The sequence below is a fragment of the Grampus griseus genome, assembly GCF_964374135.1.
Source record: "Grampus griseus genome assembly, chromosome: 5".
NCBI classification, from domain to species: Eukaryota; Metazoa; Chordata; class Mammalia; order Artiodactyla; family Delphinidae; genus Grampus; species Grampus griseus.
Genome location: NC_138998.1, coordinates 135297751 through 135317976, shown reverse-complemented (window position 1 = coordinate 135317976; position 20226 = coordinate 135297751). Strand labels below are relative to the sequence as shown.

At 40.9% G+C, this 20226-nt stretch overlaps 1 protein-coding gene and 1 long non-coding RNA gene across 2 annotated transcripts in view; one reads left to right on the top strand and one right to left on the bottom strand.

Moving 5' to 3' along the window:
• The window catches only part of HLCS (holocarboxylase synthetase), a gene marked incomplete at its 5' end in the record, with an annotated part of 207420 nt that overhangs the window by 111630 nt on the left and 75564 nt on the right, over positions 1–20226 (top strand). The window lies entirely within an intron of this gene.
• On the bottom strand, positions 10057–12293 carry LOC309822644. The gene is made up of 3 exons (XR_014296760.1): positions 12181–12293; positions 11790–11980; positions 10057–10928 (listed from the first exon to the last, which is right to left on the bottom strand). It is a non-coding gene; the product is annotated as an uncharacterized lncRNA (long non-coding RNA).

Below are 20226 nucleotides of genomic sequence, written 5' to 3'. Positions count from 1 at the left end.
CCCTTTCCACCAGGAGAGGAGTCCTCTGGATTCAGAGGAAGCTGAGAGAAGGGATGAACCCCCCCATCCCATGTGACTTGTAGCCCAGATAATCCAGAGGAACTCATGGGTAATTTTCTGTTAACCCTATTTGTCCCAGTTATAAAGTTTTTCCTTAAAATGACTAACAGCAAAGAGTAAAATCTGCTCTGTTGAACTATCTGCAACTATGCAGATGAAAAATGGAAACGCTTAGAGAAAATAGAATTATTCTCTGATCTTCATAAAAAAGTGCTGTGTGAGGGTGAACAGCCCCAGGAGCATCTTCATTTAGGAGCGCTGACAAGTTTCCTGGGCTGGCGCTGTAGTATATACTGTTAGCTTCAAAAACTGTTCGGAATTCACCTAGGAATCAATACCAAAAAATGAGGTGAATCTAGTTTCACCTTTTCTACTTTTTAATTTTTCACATACATGTTTCTGAAATGTAGAAGGCTCTTAACCTAATTGTTGAAATAGCTTGCTTTACTCCGTAGCAGGTTTTCTTTTACGGAGGGTGGGGGTGAGGTGTGGTACAAAAAGGCTTTTGCTAAGAGAAAATACAGCCAGTTTCGGGGCACCTGGTTCCCAGCCCACCCACCCATCACCCCCTGGCCATAGGACTGTACCCCTCAGTCCCCGCGCATCCCCTCTGGGAAAAGAGCAGTGGGGGACCTGCCGACACCTGGATGTGCTGGGAGGGGTGTCCTGAGAAGTCACCTTCTGCCCATTCCCCTGATTCCTGGCCAGCCTGGGGAATCTGACCACCCCACGCTGGGGGACTCCTCATTGGAGTTGGGGGTGAAGGGATATAGAAAACACAGTAAGAACATTTGAGGGTGAGCATTCAACCACGACTTTCATAGTTGTTGACCAGTGGCGCCCTGCTGTTCCCCAGTCCCCAAATCTCCAGAGGTGGCTACAGACAAAACCCACCCCAAGGGCATCTGCCCCTTTTCTGTGCCCTTCCATGAGGAAGGGAGCTGGGAGGACCCGGGACCCAAAGGCTCAGGGTGCTGAGGAGAGGCATGCGCATGTGTCCCCTCTCCTGTGCAGCGTGGACCTTCCCGAGTTCATGCTCAGTCTCTGGGAGGGGGCTTCCTGGGTCGCCCCTGCAAGCCTGGGGAGGGTCAGGAGTGCCGAGGTTCATGATGGAGAGCAGTCGCCTCTATTTTCCCCAGCTGCTCGGCTAGGGCAGAGTTTCTGCAGCACAGAGCCTCCACCTGTGCTCCAGTCTGCTAAATGCTAAAGGGAAGGCCCCACGGAGGGGTGAGCTGACCTGGGTCACCACTGCATCATCCTTTTGCCCACTCTTTTCTCCAAGTCCCTTCCTTGCCCTGAGAGAGAATACATAGGTATTGAAATGTACACAGGAATGTTAAAGTGCAAATCCACATCTGGCTCACTTTTTAATATATTTATAGGAAGAAAAAAGTTAAGCCTCTAACAGTGATGCTACTGGAGAGCTGCTGCCACCATATAAATATTTTCTGAAAAGTAGTAGGAAATTGACCAACTTCCCCATTTTCTTCCCATCTCTAGTCTCCCCACCTCATCTCTCCCACTAGACCCATTTTAGGGATGGGTGTTGAGCATGAAGAGAAGAAAGTGAAAGGAACAAAATTTAGGTGTAAAACCGTGTGAGATGTACTGGGAAAGAAAGAGCTGAAACAAGGTAGCTTTTTCATAGGGTAAGCAAACTTCAGGGCTACGGACATTTTGCATCAAAGCCATCTCTCCCTGAGTTTTAATTTTTACTTTGTGTCAGAAACTACTGAGTTTTTTACATGTCAAGACTTATGTGACTTGAGCAGAGAAGAAATGTGTTGGAGGCTGATGTTGGGTAACTCAAGAATTAAGGAGAAGGTTGGAGGATGGAGCTGGGAAAGCTAGTTAGAGAGTGAAGGCAGGCAGAGCCAGGTGGAGTCTCAGGTAGAGTCTGGGGAGACGCTGCTGGGCACCCCCCACCCCCCACTCCCCGTGGGCGCAGGGTTTCTAGCCTGTTGGTCTGGGCAAGTCTCTGGCTTCCTCCCACCCAGGTGCCCCCAGGGGTTCCATCTCCACCCACTGGAAGGAGGTGCAGAGGCCTGGCCAAAAGCTGCCAAACTCATTCTTTTCCGTTGGACCCTGATGAGATTCTGATTATGTTTAATGAGTAGAAAAATGAACCAAATTTAACAGATTTTTAAAACTTTTTGAAATAAGTAAAACTTATGTGAACATGCACATATGTTCCTATATGATCTCTTTATAAACAATGTACACATTAGCCTATTGGCACATAATTATTGATTAATTGGTCTCAGACAAAAAGGTCTTTTCCAGGTATGTTACTGAGACCCTGTGGTTCTCTAAGTGGGTATTATCCTCCCCAAACTGGGCACATAACAAACTACTTTATAGTTCCAACATTTTCTGGGTCGTTGTTAGAATAACATCGCTTAAATGGAATTTATTCACCGTGCTGTTATATCAATATGTGCTTTATTATTTTAGGGTTAAATTTCCGCGTATAACAAGAATGTTGTTATTGTCTTCAGAGGGGATTTTATTATTACCATTCTAGAATGGACCTTTTATTCCTTCACCGTCTCCATTTTCTCCTTCATTAACTAAGAAGCAAATTAGACTTGCATTTAGCCGATGTCTGCCAAATGTTATTTTTAGAAGCCTTCTCACTTCTTTCTCACTCCCTCGGGATTTCTTCTTTCTTTCCTTAACTGTGTTTTGCCCTCTCAATCATTGCAATCAAAATCAGTGCTCTCCCAATATTAGTTCAATATGTAAAACCTATTGTTTATTTGCTTTTGGCCTAGGAAAGGCCTTGCTAGCCTAAAAATCCAAGGAAAAACGCTAAAAGGAAAAGATAGGTTTCTGTAGAGTAATAAATTTCTGTATGTCAAGAAACACTGTGAAATAGTCAGGTGACCAATGGAGAAAAAAATATTTGGAACAATAAATAGGAAGCAAAGGGTTAATATTTTCAATACACAAAAAGTTTTACGTTGAAAAATGGGTAAAGGAAGTGAGCAGTCCATTCCCAATGGAAGCAGTCAGGTGACCAGTAAAAGTGTGGGAAAACATCTGAATATCATTATTAATAAAAGTGGGAAAATATATAATTTTTTGCACCCTAAATTGTGAGCAAAGGTGTGGGTTAAAGGGTATTCTCACACTGTTGGCACAGAATTAATACAACCTTTCTGGCGTGAACTGTGTGACACATGATTTAAAATGTGCATCTGTTTTGATATGATCATTCAGTTTGTAGGAATTTGAACCAAGAAGACACAGTGGACACAAAGATATGTATATCTGCATGTTCACTGCTCCACTGTGTGAAATACAGAAAAACAGAGACCGTTTCAGTGCCTAATAATAGGAAGTTAAACTTTATATCCATTCGATTAACTGTACAGTTGTTAGAACTATTTGTATATCTATTAAAAACAATAAACCCCATAAAAACAGATGAAAAAACAATACCCCAAGTATGACCCAATTTTTGTTTTAAAAAAGTAAAGAAATCAGCTTTGTGCGTACATTGAAAGAAGGCGAGAAAAGTTTACCAGAATATATTCAAGGCAGTGCTCTGTGGGGAATGGAATTACAGGAGGACTCCCACCCCACCCCAGCCCCACCTCGTGATTTTTCTGAATTTTAAAGAATTTCTTCTGTGAATATGTATCGCTGCTGTCAACAGGGAAAAAAAAAACAAATCCTACTGAAAGAACTAGAGTGTCAGTGCTTTAGGCATATGGAATATTAGGAAGAGGATTCTCTTTATGCTGGTTTTTTCTTTCTAGCTCAGTGATATTCCAATTCTTTGGAGTTTCAAGCCAAGGGTTATTTTGGTTTTACAATTTACCATATGCAATATTTTAAAGAAAAATTACTTTTGAGACATTAAAAAATTGAGGTACTTTAGATATCAGTTACTTAGCTTAATATGCAATTCTAGCAAATTGAGACCCATTAGTAGGATAGTGAATAAGATGCTGTTTATACTTACCATAAGGAAGTATAAATATATCTATAGATAGATATTGGTATTTACTGTTAATGCTTACTGTAACTTTCTGTGCTGATGTTGTTAGCACGATGAAATTCCTTTTAAATGATTCATAGAAATGAGTTTGTACTAGATCCTGATTTCAGTGTGCTGCGATGATACCAGCTCTTATTTCTTTATTTGTCACTTTTTATACTACGTCCTATGCTAAACCCTTGAGTTTTTAGAAAAAGGAAATTTTGCCCTCCAAACTTTTATTTTGATATTAAAAATATTTTCAGCATCTGGTGCTGTTTGTATATTATGAACCCCAGGTAGTTTTTCTTAAGGTTTCTGCCTGAAGTTTTTCAATCATAAAACGATGGTAATTTGTTGCAAATGAGAAAAATACAATCATTTTATATTGTGGCAGTGGTGGTGTTCCCAACCTCACTATTTACAAAAGGGAGATTTTAAAATTAGTTTAAGCTGGATAGTTGAAACAGTGAGCCAAATGAATTAGATTTTTGTGTTTTTGAAAAGGCTGCAAAGATTGTGAGAGCTGTTCTTATAATGGCCTTTTGAAAATCCCCTTGCGTGCTGGACGAGGGATGAGCGGACAGCTCTAAATCTGGCATTGTTGGACCAGTCGAGCAAAGACGGGTTTATTGACAGGAATGTTGCTGAAGAACCACATGAGTTGAGCTGTTTGCTTTCAGATTTAGCCGTTGTTTAGACAAGCAGAACTCTTTATTCTTGCTCAGACCTGAGTGAGCTGAGCCTCAAGGTTGAAAAGTAAAAAGAGAACATAAGAAAGAGTTCTTTCTTAACTTAGATTTCTGTGTGTTATATTGACTTTCCTTCAGAATTTTCTTCGTTCTTAGTATTATTTCTTCCATCCTGCTCCCAAAAGGATTTCTTTTCTTAGAACTTAAGTGCATACTTTCGTTATCCACTCTCTTTTTTGTTTTACTAAAAACAAAGCAAGGACAACATCAACAGCTCTAAAACTGAATAGACCTTCCCCCAAATAAACAAACAAATAGAAACTCAAGAGAACTGTGTCTCCCCGAACCCCCTCCTTAGGAACACAGCTCAAAGCCCCTAGGAGTGTCTTGGTGGAGAGCCTGCAGGTCTCAGAAGAAGGTCAGAAACTCAGCATTTACTGACTGCCTACTATGTGTCAACATTTAACGCTTTGGAAGGTGGCAGTATTCCCATTTTATAGATGAGGAAACAAACCTTGAGGTCCCTCAGCTAGCAAGTACAGAATTTGAATTTGAACCTAGGTCTGCCTAAGCTTGCTTTTTTTGGTCTCTCTGTCTCTCTCTCTATATATAAAGAGAATAAAACAGTGGTGTGGGCCACCAAAAAATTTGCCATCTCTCTGAGCTCATGGGATAGAAGGTAGGTCAGGTTTATTTCTTATTCCCATCAAAGCAGGCCATTTTGGGGCTTCTTGGACATTTATATCTACTTAGTGACCCTAAAAATCAAGCTATTAAGCTTTCAGGTTAAAAAAAAATTACCGGGCTTCCCTGGTGGCGCAGTGGTTGAGAGTCCGCCTGCGGATGCAGGGGACGCGGGGTTTGTGCCCCGGTCCGGGGGGATCCCGCATGCCGCGGAGCGGCTGGGCCCGTGAACCATGGCCGCTGAGCCTGCGCGTCCGGAGCCTGTGCTCTGCGGCGGGAGAGGCCACAGCAGTGAGAGGCCCGCGTACCGCAAAAAAAAAAAAATTACCTGTTAATGTTTGGGGTGGAAACCCTGCCTGTTCGCTGACCTTGCACCTTCCTCTGAGTCTCACTCCACCCTGTGCCAGCCTTTGAGCAGGAAACCAGCCTTGGTCTTTGAAGCACTGCCTAGAATTTCCCGGGACGGCCTTCCTCATATTATCTCTGCCTGGCGTGAGCTTTTCTTCCCGAGGGACAATTAAGGGTGGTGAAGATGCCTACAGTAGAAATAGCAAATTCTCCTGGTTGCAATGTCAGCGACGCTCAGACCACTGTTAAATCACAGATCATAGTAGTGACCCTTCTGGAGGTGATGCTTGCCCTTGTTCATTCTGGTTATTGGTTGCCTCCCTGGGAACCTGCAGCAGTGTGGATCCCCTTTGCAGGGAGCCAAGCAGCAGGCGTGGAGGGGGAGGGGGGACACCCAATGGGTCATCATGAAAGAAGAGGTGTGCAGTTAGTGCCTTGAACAGAAAGTTTGTTGCAAGTTTAAAAAAAATCACAATCAAAATGGGCAAAAGTTGTTATTAAACCCATTTCCTGTGTTTAAAAAAAAATTGTGGTTGAAGAAAATAGAAGCATAAAAAATCAAGTCCATGTAAGCTTGAAAAGAAACCTGCAGTGGTGGATTTGCACATCGGCCTTAATTGGCCCAATTGACCTCCTCTGCTGTATTTACAATTGCCTTAAAATTGTAAGCAGATGTTTGAAACCCCTTCTTTAATAGGTCTGCAACATCTGTTTCACCAACGCTGCTGCCCACCAAAGCAGTCGTAATTAGGGAGCACCTAATGCATACATCTTTCCTTATGGACCCAATCGATCGGATTTCTCCCTGAGGTATTAAAGTCAACCCTTATTCTTGCTTTTATTTGAATACACTTTGTATTATATTTTCTTACACAGAAGAGCAGTATGCCAGCCCAGTTAAAACAAAAAACAAAAAAACAAAACTAAGATAGTTATTCTCCATAATGAATTTTTAAAATTGTGTCTATATAGTTACTAGTAATGGGTGAAAAATGTTTGAGTATATAATAATTGTAAACCCTTGAAAATGTATGAAAGCTTTGGTCCTTTCCCGCTGCTTTTGTGTTCTCAAATGGGTGTTTCCTGCAAAACCAGCAAAGTGAAATGTGGCAATCTTAAAAGCTGGGAAGGAGCATTATTTATTTTTTTTTATTTTTAAATTAATAGCCTTCAATTCTTAGAGCAGCTTTAGGTTTATAGAAACATTGAGTAGAAGGTACAGCGTTCCCATAATACTCCTTCTCCTTCTCCTGCCTGTCCTAGTTCTCCTGTGATTCGTATTGTGGTGTGCTGCGTTTGTTACAGCTGATGAACCTGTATCTGTTGATACATTATTGTAGTTACAAGTGCATCATTTACCTTAGGGTTCACTCTTTGTGTTGTACATTCTGTGGGTTTGGACAAATCTCTCATGACGTGTATCTACCATCACAGTATCTTACAGAATAGTTTCACTGCCTTAAAAAATCCCCTGTGCTCCACTGATGGGAGGGAGTATCACTGACTGAAATATTCTTTTATGATGATATGTTTACTTTAAAAAGAAATTATTTCTCATGTATAATGGTCCAGAGAAACAGTCATTTTGATGTCTTAAAATTGAATGTACAAAATTTCAGAGAACAATTTTTTTATGTGCTTTATTTTTAAAATAATATTTCAGATACCTTATAAATTTTACTAAGGTTGATATGGTATGATGTACACCTGATAATTAGAAAATCCTATAAATTGCTAACATTCATTTCAGTTGCTTACAAATAAATGATTCTTTTAAGGGTTAATTTCTTTAAAATTGTATCTTTAATGTGGACACTTATTTTAAATGACTTGCCTGAGGTAAGATATGTTTACTGGAAAGAGTTCGATGTCAGTAAGTTCATTTCAGCTGTTTCCTGAAGTGTGTGTTTTACCTGAAGATTCCTCCCGTATAGATGAGAGCCAAAGTCTAGAAGAGAAGAACTATGCCAGGGAAAAGCACCCAGTTTCAAACATGTGAAAAGCAACAGAGAAATGCCAGCCTTAGCACTGAGTGAAGAAATCATGGGTGGGAGAGGGAGTTGCATCTGACCCATGTACCCTCTTGGCAAGTGGTTAGGCTGATACAGGTCTGTGGCCTTCAGGGCCAGGGATTAGAGTGGTTGGGCTGTCCTGGGTACATGGCCTTGGGCAGGGCGCAGACTTTTTGTTTTTTTCAGCAGTAGAGGTCGATTTTTTAAAAAAATTTTTAGTGAAGTATAATATGTGTACAGGAAAGTGTATATATCCTAAGGGTGCAGCATTTGAATTTTTACAGATTAAACTAGTGCATGTACCCAGATCAAGAAATACAGCCATCTTGTACCCCAGAGTCACCTATTATGGTCCCTTCTGGTCACTGTCCTCCTCTGAGGGGCACTATCCTGACTTCTAGCACCATCTCAGTTTTGCCTGTTACTGTACTTGATAGAAATGGAAACATACACGATGGACTCTTGTGTCCATCCGCGTCACGGCATGGGTTAGTTTGTTCATCCTGAATACTCCCTCTGATGAATACTCCACAATTTGCTTGTCTGTTCTAGTATTGATAAGCATTCAGGTTGTCTCTGGTTTGGGGCTTTTATGAATAGTGCTGTTATCAACAGTCTGGTTCTTTTGGTGAACATATGTAATCATTTCTGTAGAATATATTCCTAGGAGCCGACTTGCTGTGTTGTAAGGTACGCATATGTCAACCCGAGTAGAGCTTTACTCAGCCTGACAAACTGATTTCCAACCAGCCATGTATGAGAGTTCGGGGTCAGCACACTTTCAAGAACGGCACTCACATTCTTACTTGATGACCCAGTGTTATCAACAACAAGCATTTCTAGGGTGCCTAGCCTAACCTGTAGCTATGGAACAGAGCCAAGGCAACTAAGGGGCACAACTAACATTTGTAATTGCCCACCCTGGGCCAGGCATTGTGCCTGTTGCTTTCACGTGGGTTAGTGCACAAGAACCATAAATTGTATTATCCCCACTTTACAGATGAGAAGACTGCAACTAAGATGATGTAATTTGTGCAAGGTCTTAAAGGCAGTAGTAGATTTGGGTCTACTAAAGATAGGCCCCAAACCAGAGCCCTGTGTTCTTAGCTGCCACATTGTATAGCCCTTGCCTTTGTATTTAGGCACTGACTAAATCCTCTTGATTTCCAAAGAAGCTGCATTCTATGACTTCTAGATAACGTGATGGAGGCCATTAACTTTATCCCCCTCCATAACATTTTACTGTTACTGTAAATAATCCTAATAGTAAATAATGTACTGATGGTTTGAGACTATTTATTATCAAACTTTAATGAACTCTAGATCTTTACACACATTATAAATTGTTCCTAATATTTGGACAGTGGCTTAATTTTTTGTTTGTTTTGTTTGTAGATGGAACAATGACAGCAAAAGCCAACAGAATACACTTTATTGATGCATTCAGTCCATTAAAATTTAAGTATAAGCCAACTGAGTGTAAATATTTTTGGCAAATTAAGAAACACCTTTAATTTAAGGCAGTATGATGGGCTATAAATAAACGCCTCCCAGACTTTTTTTGTGGTGTGTGCCCAAGTCTTTCTCACTTTTTTACTGAGATATAATTCACATACTATAAAATTAACCCTACTTAAACAGTTTTATCTTTCTGTTGCTTCCCCATCCCTCTCTGAAAATGAAAATCTTAATGGATTTTTAAAAATGAAATTACAAATTTAATCTAGAAGCAATATTGTAATTTAGCCTATATTTCTTTCTCATCATTTAGGAGCATTATTTTATAATCTCCTCCTATCTTTACCATGATGACAAGTCATTACTTTTTTAAAAAACATAATTAATTAATTAATTTAATTAATTAACTTATTTACGGCTACGTCGGGTCTTAGTTGAGGCACATGGGATCTTTCGTTGTGGTGCGCAGGCTCAGTAATTGTGACGTGTGGGCTCTCTAGTTGTGGTGCACAAGCTCAGTAGTTGCAGCAAGCGGGCTTAGTTGCCCTGCAGCACATGGGATCTTAGTTCCCTGACCAGGGATGGAACCTGCGTCCCCGGCATTGGAAGGCAGATTCTTAACCACTGGACCACCAGGGAAGTCCCACTACTTAGTTTTAGTTTTAAAATATATGAGACATTTATCATTTCTGCATATCATAATTTCACTGTATGCAGTCTAAAAATAAGGAAATTATCAATATTAATCAATTATATCTTAATATGCTAATATTCAGATGAAAAATTTTTTGATATTAGAATATTTTTCCATGGAGAGTATTTTTCAAGTTTTCATCAATAGTTATGGAAGCAATACTGATTCAACAGTAAAGGTAGACTGAATTTATTTTTAATATCTACCCACTTGTTCTAGAGATAGGTAATTTTTATATTTGGGACTAGTAATTACCTTAAACCAAATTTAAGTGTTGGACAATGTGCCTACCTCAGTTCTATGATTATGTAAAGGTTAGTGATGAAATTTATACTAGGGTAAGTAAATCTATAAGACTTTACAGGTTTCTTAAATCAATCCAGGCATACTTTCTCTGTTTATGAGCTATTTAAGATCCATCCATAACCTTTTATAGTAATGGAGTCTTATTGAAGATGAGAGTTTGTTTATATTTTGAGTGTTTTTTTCCCCCCCTTGAAAGCACTTCTAAAGTTGTGCTAGCAAATTACAAGTGGACCATTTATAAGCTAAAGAACACTTTTGCTCTTCAGTAGTCTTGGCATTCAGTAGAATAAATGTTACTTTTACAATTTATCATTCAAGTTAGTAAGCATTTTGAGGTTTACTTGTGTTAATGTAGTTAGGTTGGAAGACACACTTACGTTGCAGAACATCCTTACAGGCCAGTATTTGGGTATGAGGAGTCTCCTTGTATCTTAAAACATTGTGAAAATTTGAAAAACATGCACGTGAAATATTAATAGTGAACTGTACCATCTTCCTGTGAACTTTTGACTTAGGTCTTTTCCGTGATGTGTCTATTAATTTCCTTTGCCCACATTTTGAGCATTGTCTTTGAAGATCTTCTTCTTGTCGTGCACGTCTTGTCCTCTTAGGCGTTCAGTGGTCCCTCGCTGCCATCTGTTCTCTTACAGTTCTTTCTTCGCAGAGCAGCTACCTATCTCTTCTACCCCCTTTTTAAAAAATTGAAGTATAGTTGATTTATAATGTGTTAGTTTCAGGTTGGAACATAGTGATTCAGTGTTTTTACGGATTATACTCCATTAAGTTATTACAAGATAATGGCTACAGTTTCCTGTGCTATACAATATATCTTTGTTGCTTATCTTTTTTATACGTAGGAGTTTGTATCTCTTAATCCCATACCCCTAATTTTCCCCTCTCCCCTTTGGTAACCACTAGTTTGTTTTCTGTATCTGTGAGTCTGGTTTTTCTTTTACGTCCTTTTGAGAATTATACTCTATAATAAAGCTGAAGTGTGGTTGTATTTCTATATAGGAAGAAAAGCAAATTCGCACAAAATAATGAGCCATTAAAATGTGTGTGAGAGAGATTTTAGAGTCAGGCATCTTCCCAACCTGCTTCCTAACATGTGAATCTAAGGAAGATGGTCAGCAATTTCAGATTTATTTCTGAAAGAGCCATCTGCCTTTGACTGAAACAAGCTTTCTCCCTTTTAATCCATATTTACTAAAGCAATACTGAAAAATGTCTTTCTTTTTTTTTTTTTTTCTTTTTCTTGAAGTGAACATGCTAATTCTGTCCATCAACCTCTTGTGTCTTTTCAACTATGGGTATTTGCACAGTATTGAATATGTGAAGCAGTGCCTGTGTTCAGTCTTATTTAATATAACTATAGAGACGAAATGCTTAGATTGCTCTAAAGATGTGAAGCTGGTCCCCGTTACTGTTTAAGTAATGTTAGAAATAAAAATACTTTATCTGTGTATCTGGAATGTATTAGTTTCTTGTGGCTGCTGAAACCAATGACCACAAACTGGGTGGCTTAAAACAATAGAAAATTATTCTCTCACAGTTCTGGAGGCCAGACGTCCATCATCAGGGTGTCGGCAGGGCCACGCTTCCTCTGGAGGTTCTGAGGGAGGATCTTTGCATCTTCCAGCCTCTGGTAGTTCCTGGCGTTCTGTGGCTTGTAGAGGTATCGTTCCAGTCTCTGCCTTTGTCTTCACATGACCTTCTCCTCTGTGTCTGTATCTTCTTCCGTCTGTCTCAAAAGGACATATATCATTGGATTTAGAGCCCGCCCTGGGAATCATACCTCAAGACCTTTAATTACATCTCCAAAGACCCTTTTTCCAAGTAAGAAAACATTCCCAAGGTCTGGGTATCAGGACATGGACATATATTTGCGGGGAGGGAGGACCATGATTAACCCACTACTAAAGGAAGGAAAACTTGCGTTACCAAGAAGCTGACAGCAGGAAGGGAGATGGAATATCACTGGCCAGTTTCCTGGGAGGGCGGAGGCTTGCATCCTGGCACTGGTGCGCGGAGAACTCAGGCATGTCTTCCACTGCAGCTTTGAAATGAAACTACCGCCTAGGTTACACAAGTCAACTAAAAATGGGATGAAATGACCTAAAAATAGTTCTGAGTAATCTCTGGCTTTAAAATTGGACCAGATCCCCATGTTACTTAAAAAGGGTGGAAAGAAAAACTTGGAAAACTGTCAGCTGCATAAATGGTCATTACCTAAGGATTATTCAGATTTTGGCTTTGTTTCAGGAAACGTATTCATTTTGTTTTCAATTTATATTTTTTTGCTGTTCCCTCACCCCAACCCCACACCCCCAGTGTAAGAGATTGGTTAGCTGCACAGCATGTCAGGGTTTTAACAGGGGCTGGGCTGTACTGAGCCCATGAAGACAAAAGGGGCTTTTTCATTATCGAGCTTGACACAAGGTTCCTGATCGCAGCTGACTCACACATTTCTCTAAAATTATACTTTTATGAAAAACCAACTCTTCCAGCGTGTAAAAATTACCGCTCATTTCTTCCCATTTGACCGCTGTGGATCTTACTAATGTTTGCTCTTCTATGGAGTAACATTACTGGGAAAGAAATTTTTTTTTAAAGAAAAACAAGTATCATTCCATTTCTGCTAATAATTTTGTGTGTTTGAGAGTAAGGAGTTGTGATACTAGCAGCCACTAGATAAGTTAAACATTAATGCCCCCTTGATTAATAGAGCTTTGTGGGGGTTTTTGCTGGGATTTTTAATTCAGCCTCAGCCTCTTTCATTCCTTTTGGACTTTTCCTGACGTGGACATGGCCAAGATGCTGTCTTTTGTGTTGTATTTTTAAATGTCTAAAGTTTGTTACAGTTTGTATTTGGGTGGATTTTGAGTTATGTACCAGAGGTTTCTATTTACAAAAGATCCTCAGATTATAAAAATTTGTGTAACATAGTGCACAGTTTTTGTAATGCTTTAGGTCTTCACAAAACCTTTGTATTTTTATTTTTTTATTATTTATTTATTTTTTTTATGACTGTGTTGGGTCTTCGTTGCTGCGCGCGGGCTTTCTCTAGTTGTGGCGAGTGGGGGCTACTCTTCCTTGTAGTGTGCAGGCTTCTCTTTGTTGTGGCTTCTCTTGCTGCGGAGCACGGGCTCCAGGCACGCAGGCTTCAGTAGTTGTCGCACGTGGGCTCAGTAGATGTGGCTTGTGAGCTCTAGAGTGCAGGCTCAGTAGTTGTGGCGCACGGGCTTAGTTGCTCCGTGGCATGTGGGATCTTCCCGGACCAGGGCTTGAATCCGTCTCCCCTGCATTGGCAGGTGGATTCTTAACCACTGCGCCACCAAGGAAGCCCATAAAACCTTTATAAATAGCTTTCTGAACAATAAGCATAGCCAATCCCAGTGCTAAGAACTTCAAGGTCCATCCAGTTTGTGTATGTTTATCACCATTCCACAAACATTTTTGGTATAGTTCCTACTACTTGAGGAAAAAAATGCTTACTTAGCTCATTCCTTAACACTTAATGCAGGGTTTTTTTTCCTTTTTTTTTTTTAGCACCTGGATTTTCACTGAACTAGTAAGCAAAATAGTAATCTTAGCCTCAGGGTGAGAGCATAGTTCTTGATCCTGTTTTGCAATGGGAGAAGCAGATTAATTTGCCTGGATAGAAGGCTTGCCTGTGGAGAACTGTCAGCCCCTCTGAGCTTGGAGCAGGGCTGTGTTCCAGAAAAATCTTGTGATAGTGGCTAGGAGGAGTGGTGGATTGACTTGAGGGTTTTTTGGAGACTGTGTCACTAATCCAAGCAAACCATAGTAAGGATGAGAATTCAGACAGTGGCACTGGGATTAGGAGTCAGGAAGAGGTCACGGGCATATTTGCATGGCATTACTGAGTAAGAAGACTAGTTAGATGTGGGCATGGTCAGCTAGCAGATGAATATAAGCCAGGTGACTTCTGGTTGGATTAAAAAATAAATGGGAATCAGCTCTTTGTGGCAGTGATTGAAGCACGAGCAGCACACAGAAGGAGGGCGCCACCTCTGAAGGGCTATTTTCATGTCTAAAAATGACTTGGTACTGATTATTGCTGGCAAAATATGACATCCTTATAGCAGCTAATTAGACCACTCCAGGGGCATGTCTGCCCTTTAACAGCTGATGCAGGGCATGCAGGAGCACAGTACTCCTGTGACACCTGATCCCGGCCCTGGACTGGGAGACATGCCCAGGTCCATAAACAGGCGGGAGCAGGGAGCCCTGGCGTAGCCCTGCTGGGGGAGTGGGACCCCAGAGAAAGGAGCACCTCCCCAGGGTCTTGCACTGAGCAGGATAGCACCCGCCTTGAGTGGGATATCACCCTGTAGTTCAGAGAGACTGTCTGAACTATATTTGGATTTATGGGCTAGGGAGGGGCCGAGTTATAAAATTACTGCTTCCAGCTGTAATCTAGAGAAATTATGACTTTACAGCTTTGACATATGCTCTGGATTTGATCTTACTGCTAATAAAATATGTTTTCGTTTTCAGTTGGTTTTAATCAAAATTTTGACCCAAAAGGTAGTAACTGTGATTGCTGCTTTTGCCGTCTGGTTTCTGGGGGATTCATATAGGAGTGTTCAGTACTGGAAAGCTTCTTGGCGCCACAAAACTCTTGACATAATATGAAATTAAAGTCTTTGTCACAATTTTTAGGAAAGACAAAACTGTAAGTTGCTTTACTGATAATATGAGTCAGACGTCTTGAAATCCCCTGGCTTTAAATCTTGGAAGCAATTGCCTGCTCTGTTGGAAATGGCTCCTCCCCAGCCCTTGGGTTCCCTGTGGGGTTCCGTAAGGCCAGGGCACTGAGGATGGGTGAGCCGAGGCTGAAGACCTTCATCCAGGTATTGAGGATAGTGGTCTCCTTGAGAAGACTTCCACTGGACAAGGTGGTGCTTCACTGGTCCTTGATCCCAGGCAACTCCTGATGGATAATTACTCTTTTTCAAAGAACTTGTTCTTGTTTCTCAACCTGAAAATTTATTGTTGAACTCAGAACTTAGAAGTATTTGCGGGAAGAGTCTCTTTATACATAGCCACCATCTGCTGGACCACCCAAAGCCCTAGGACATACTGGGTCATGCTTGTGCTTAGCCTCGCTCACGATATTCTCGCGATAGGTCACGCTCGCCCTTGCGTATTCTCGCAGTTAGTCACTCGTGTTTGGTCTGTTTTGTGATGGGTCGTGCTTGCACTTGGTTGCTCTCACACTCAGTCACTCTTGCAGTGGGTCACTCTCTGACTCTTGGTGCCTCCCATAATTGGGCACACCCATGCTCAGTTGCTGTCTTTTTTCTCTCATATACACCCACTCACAACTAGAGAAGAAAACTCACTTCTACATTTGGAACCAGATAACCTCAATGTGAAGAAACTATGTGACTACTGAGTATTAATGAAGAGCCACAATGTGTCCAAAGATAAATACTAGCAAATTCTCTTCGTTCTAGACAGATATGTGAAGGAGACTCTTCTCAAAACTTAAGTCCACAGTTTGTGGGCTAATTTTGATCACTACAAATACTATCAAGATGCAATTATTTCAGTTATGTAAAGCTGCAGTAATTTTGGTGTGGGAGTCTTTGGCACCTATACCACTTTCTTTCTTATTTTGGAATCTTTCCCTTTGTTTTATCTGGTTTATCCTTCTGGCTTGGCTAACGCCCCATCCTCTTCTTTTTACCGTAGGTATTTCCATATCGTGTCCTGCCTTTACTGAGTATTAAAATCTCCATATAGAATCAGTGTCCAAGTCAAATACTTTAAGATAAATTTGTTTCAAAAGGCTTGTCAAAAGGCTTCCTATTTTGGGAGGGTTCTATGTACCCTCTGTGTCTCATGGTATCGTCCAAGGGGAGAAAGTTCACTTTTTTTTGCTCTTCCAGAAGCTGGAAAGTAAAGAGCAAACTCCTCTGCTTACTTTAGTCATCTAACTATTGAAACCAAAAATTGGGTGCTAAGAAGGTGGCTGTAAATCTGGTAATGCTTCAGAGTCCTTTCAAGGTTCATGCTTCCATGAGGGCTATCTTTTGAGGGAACATGTTTTTTTTCCTACCTACCTTTGAGGACATATTCTGTTGACTCTTGAGTTAGCATAATCTTCATTTCTTAAATGAGAGAAAACAATTTAAAGGTAATGTTTTGGGAAACAATGAACAAGGAGTTAGGGAACAATTGTCAGTGTTAGGTTTGAGGTTCTGTGTAACTTACTAGCTGTGTGAGTTTCGGCAAGTTACTTAACCTCTCTGTGCCTCATTCTCCTTATCTGCAAAGCAAAGATAATATATTATGAGTATGAAATGAGCAATGGCTGTAAAGTGCTCGGAACTATGCCTGGCATGCACTAATCTATCTGTGGCCACAGGAATCCTTGTCTAGGCGGCAAGGGAGGTTGGGGAGCTCTAGCCATCACTTACTTTGCTGTTTCGTGTTTAACCAACTCTCTTCATACATTAACTGAGTCCGCTGTTAAGGAGAAGAGCTTCGCAGTTGTGTGCCCTATGCTAGATCCTTCATTGGGATTCTCTCGTATGATAGCCTGCCTGCTGGGAGTCCAGTCAAGTAGACGGTAAGGTAAAGCCTTGTGTTCTTTTCTTTCCTTCCTCTTCCTCCTTATCAGGTATTTCTTTCACCTTTTGCCCTTTCATTAGGTTATAGCTCTGAGCGCAAAAAAGCCAGACGGCCACTTGCCAAGCAGTAGATTGGACATAGATGAGAGGGGCCGATGCATATGTAGCAACAGTAACCTGTCTGCCTGGGACTTCCTTGCATGGCTTTAAAGGACCAGGTCTTCAGTATCTAATTGAGCCTAAATGCCAATTTATGTGCAAGAACACATCTCTTAGGGAATTGCGAGGATTTTTTCCCCCTTCCACTGTGGTGGTAGAAAGGCAGAAAATCTGAGCTGTAAAAGCATGGCTGCATTCTGTATCTTGGGCTGCTTGTCTTATGTCTAATCAATTACCTTGATGCTGTTAGACGAGGGCAAGTCATTGGGGGAGCATTCCTAGTGAGATTCCTGAGAGTTGATGATTCAGAGACCAGTTCTGGAACAGAATGTAAGAAACTGTATCTTATAAAAGTTTAAAATATATTCCCTTCTGGGCTTCCCTGGTGGCGCAGTGGTTGAGAGTCCGCCTGCCGACGCAGGGGACACGGGTTTGCGCCCCGGTCGGGGAAGATCCCACGTGCCGCGGAGCGACTGGGCGCGTGAGCCATGGCCGCTGAGCCTGCGCGTCCGGAGCCTGTGCTCTGCAGCGGGAGGGGCCACAGCAGAGAGGCCCGCGTACCACACACACACACAATATATATGTGTGTGTGTGTGTGTGTGTGTGTGTGTGTGTGTGTGTGTGTGTGTGTGTGTGTGTGTGTGTGTGTGTGTGTGTGTGTATATATATATATATATATATATATGTTCCCTTCTGCCTACTAAGAACGTCTGAATCCAAAAAATTCAATACCTAAATATAACATTTTTCGGTTTCCGGACAAAGTAGTTCTTTTGATAAAAGAACTTTATTTCTTCTTCTTCTTCTTTTTTAAACATCTTTATTGGAGTATAATTGCTTTACAGTGGAGTGTTAGTTTCTGCTTTATAACAAAGTGAATCAGCTATACATATACATATGTTCCCATATCTCTTCCCTCTTGCATCTCCTTCCCTCCCACCCTCCCTATCCCACCCCCTCTAGGTGGTCACAAAACACTGAGCTGATCTCCCTGTGCTATGTGGCTGCTTCCCACTAGCTATCTACCTTACATTTGGTAGTGTATATATGTCCATGCCACTCCCTCATTTTGTCCCAGCTCACCCTTCCCCCTCCCCGTGTCCTCAAGTCCATTCACTAGTAGGTCTGTGTCTTTTTTCCTGTCCTGCCCCTAGGTTCTTCATGACCACTTTTTTTTGGATTCCATATGTATGTGTTAGCATACGGTGTTTGTTTTTCTCTTTCTGACTTACTTCACTCTGTATGACAGAGTCTAGGTCCATCCACCTCAGAACTTTATTTCTATATGCTGAAAGTTTTGACTTCTTTCCTACCCTTAGGCTGTCCTCAAAGATTTCTATTTCTTCAATTTTCCTTAAAAATTTTCAATAGAGCTTGTAAAAAGTTTTGAAAGGGAAGTTTTGTAGAACTTGTCATGTGTTCATTTAGCTATTTGAGAATGTTAATTGTAGTTAACTCTGGGTCTCTTATTCGATATCAGGAAACAATATTCAAGAAAAACTATTGGCACCTCTAGTTTAAGATGGCAGTCTGCACACGTGTTCATCTTTTCCCTTCTTGAGCCCCCATTAAAATGACTGTATGAGAGTAAAAGTTAAATATCTACAACATCAAAGAAAGTAAGAGATGGTTATCAGCAGATGATAGTTAAGCCATTTTCTGGAAGATGGAAACCAGATGGAGGAATCATGGCTGGTGCAGCCTAGGGTACACATGGAGCTCTGAAGTTATGGAGGGAGACTGAGCAGAATCCTTACAGGCTCTGAACTTAGGATGTATCTATCGCGGAGGGCTGAAAACATAGGGCCCGGTTACATGCTTAGGTAGTTTTACCCAAGTAAAATATTTATCTTTAAAGAAATTGAGTGACTTTGGGTGATAACTAGCACAGTTAGTGTGGTACTGGTACCTCAAAGAAGCATATGTCTATATATAGATATAGACATATTTTGACAAGAAACATGAAATTTCTGAATCGGAGAACAGACCTCGTGTTACTTGCAGAGCTTCATAGTGCTCACTCCCCGTGGGACGATGCAGTAAGAGGCTGATGGTACCCTGTGTATTAGTTTGCCAGGGCTACCATAACGAGGTATCACTGGCTAGGTGGCTTAAACAACAGAAATTTATTTTCTGACAGTTTTGCAGCCTGGAAGTCTGAGATCAAGGTGTGGGCAGGGCTGGTTCCTTTTGAAAGCCATGAGGGAAGGCCTCTCCCTATGGCTTGTAGATGCTCATCTTCTCCCTGTCTTCCCGTTGCCTTCCCTCTGTATGTGTGTGTCCAGATTTCCTCTTCTTATAAGGACACCAGTCATACTGGATTAAGGCCCATCCTAATGACCTTATTTTAACTTAATCACATCTGTAAAAACCTTGGCTCCAAATATAGTCGCATTCTAAGATACTGGGGGTTGCGATTTCAACATTACGAAAACAGATGGTCCAGGGAGATACATCTGCATCTCTCTGGAGCAATGTACATACCACCTCTAGCTTCCAAGGCATACTTTCTTTTTCCCTTTTTACTTTATTTATTTATTATTTTTTTATTGAGGTGTAGCTGCTGTACACCAAGGCATATTTTCTAGTCCGTCATCCTTTAATCAAATTGGCTAGTGCTCTTCACTGTGAATGCCTGGATTGTGCAAAAATGTGAAAATATTCCTGGAGAATTGTGTCCCAACACTCATCAATCTTTATATTACCACTTGAATATGAATGGAAAGCCAGGCATTACCAAGAATGTTATTAAAACTTACAATGAAAAAGGCCAAGATAAACAGGAAAACTGATTACCAAGGAAAAACAGCTAATTCAAGGAAATGAATAGAATTGAAAACATCTAATTAGGATGTGAATCTGCAGTCACGAATATTTCCTTCTTAAAACAAGAATAAGATTCTATTAGTTACAGGGAATTCCCTGGCAGTCAAGTAGTTAGGACTCGGAGCTTTCACTGCCGGGACCCGGGTTCTATATCTGGTCGGGGAACTGAGATCCTGCAAGCCGAGTGGCGTTGCCATGGGGGGAAAAAAAGTGTTACAATATTGAAAATATATAATGATTGCCAAATTTTAAAAAAATTAATAAAGAGGCTAGATAAAGATATAGTCAAGAAAATGTTTTAGCTAAGGACTAAAAATATACAAGTATGGGGAATATGGGAGAAGAGAAGTCCTAAAGGTCTAACTGACCTCCCTAGCTGCATGTGGCCATTTAATTTAAA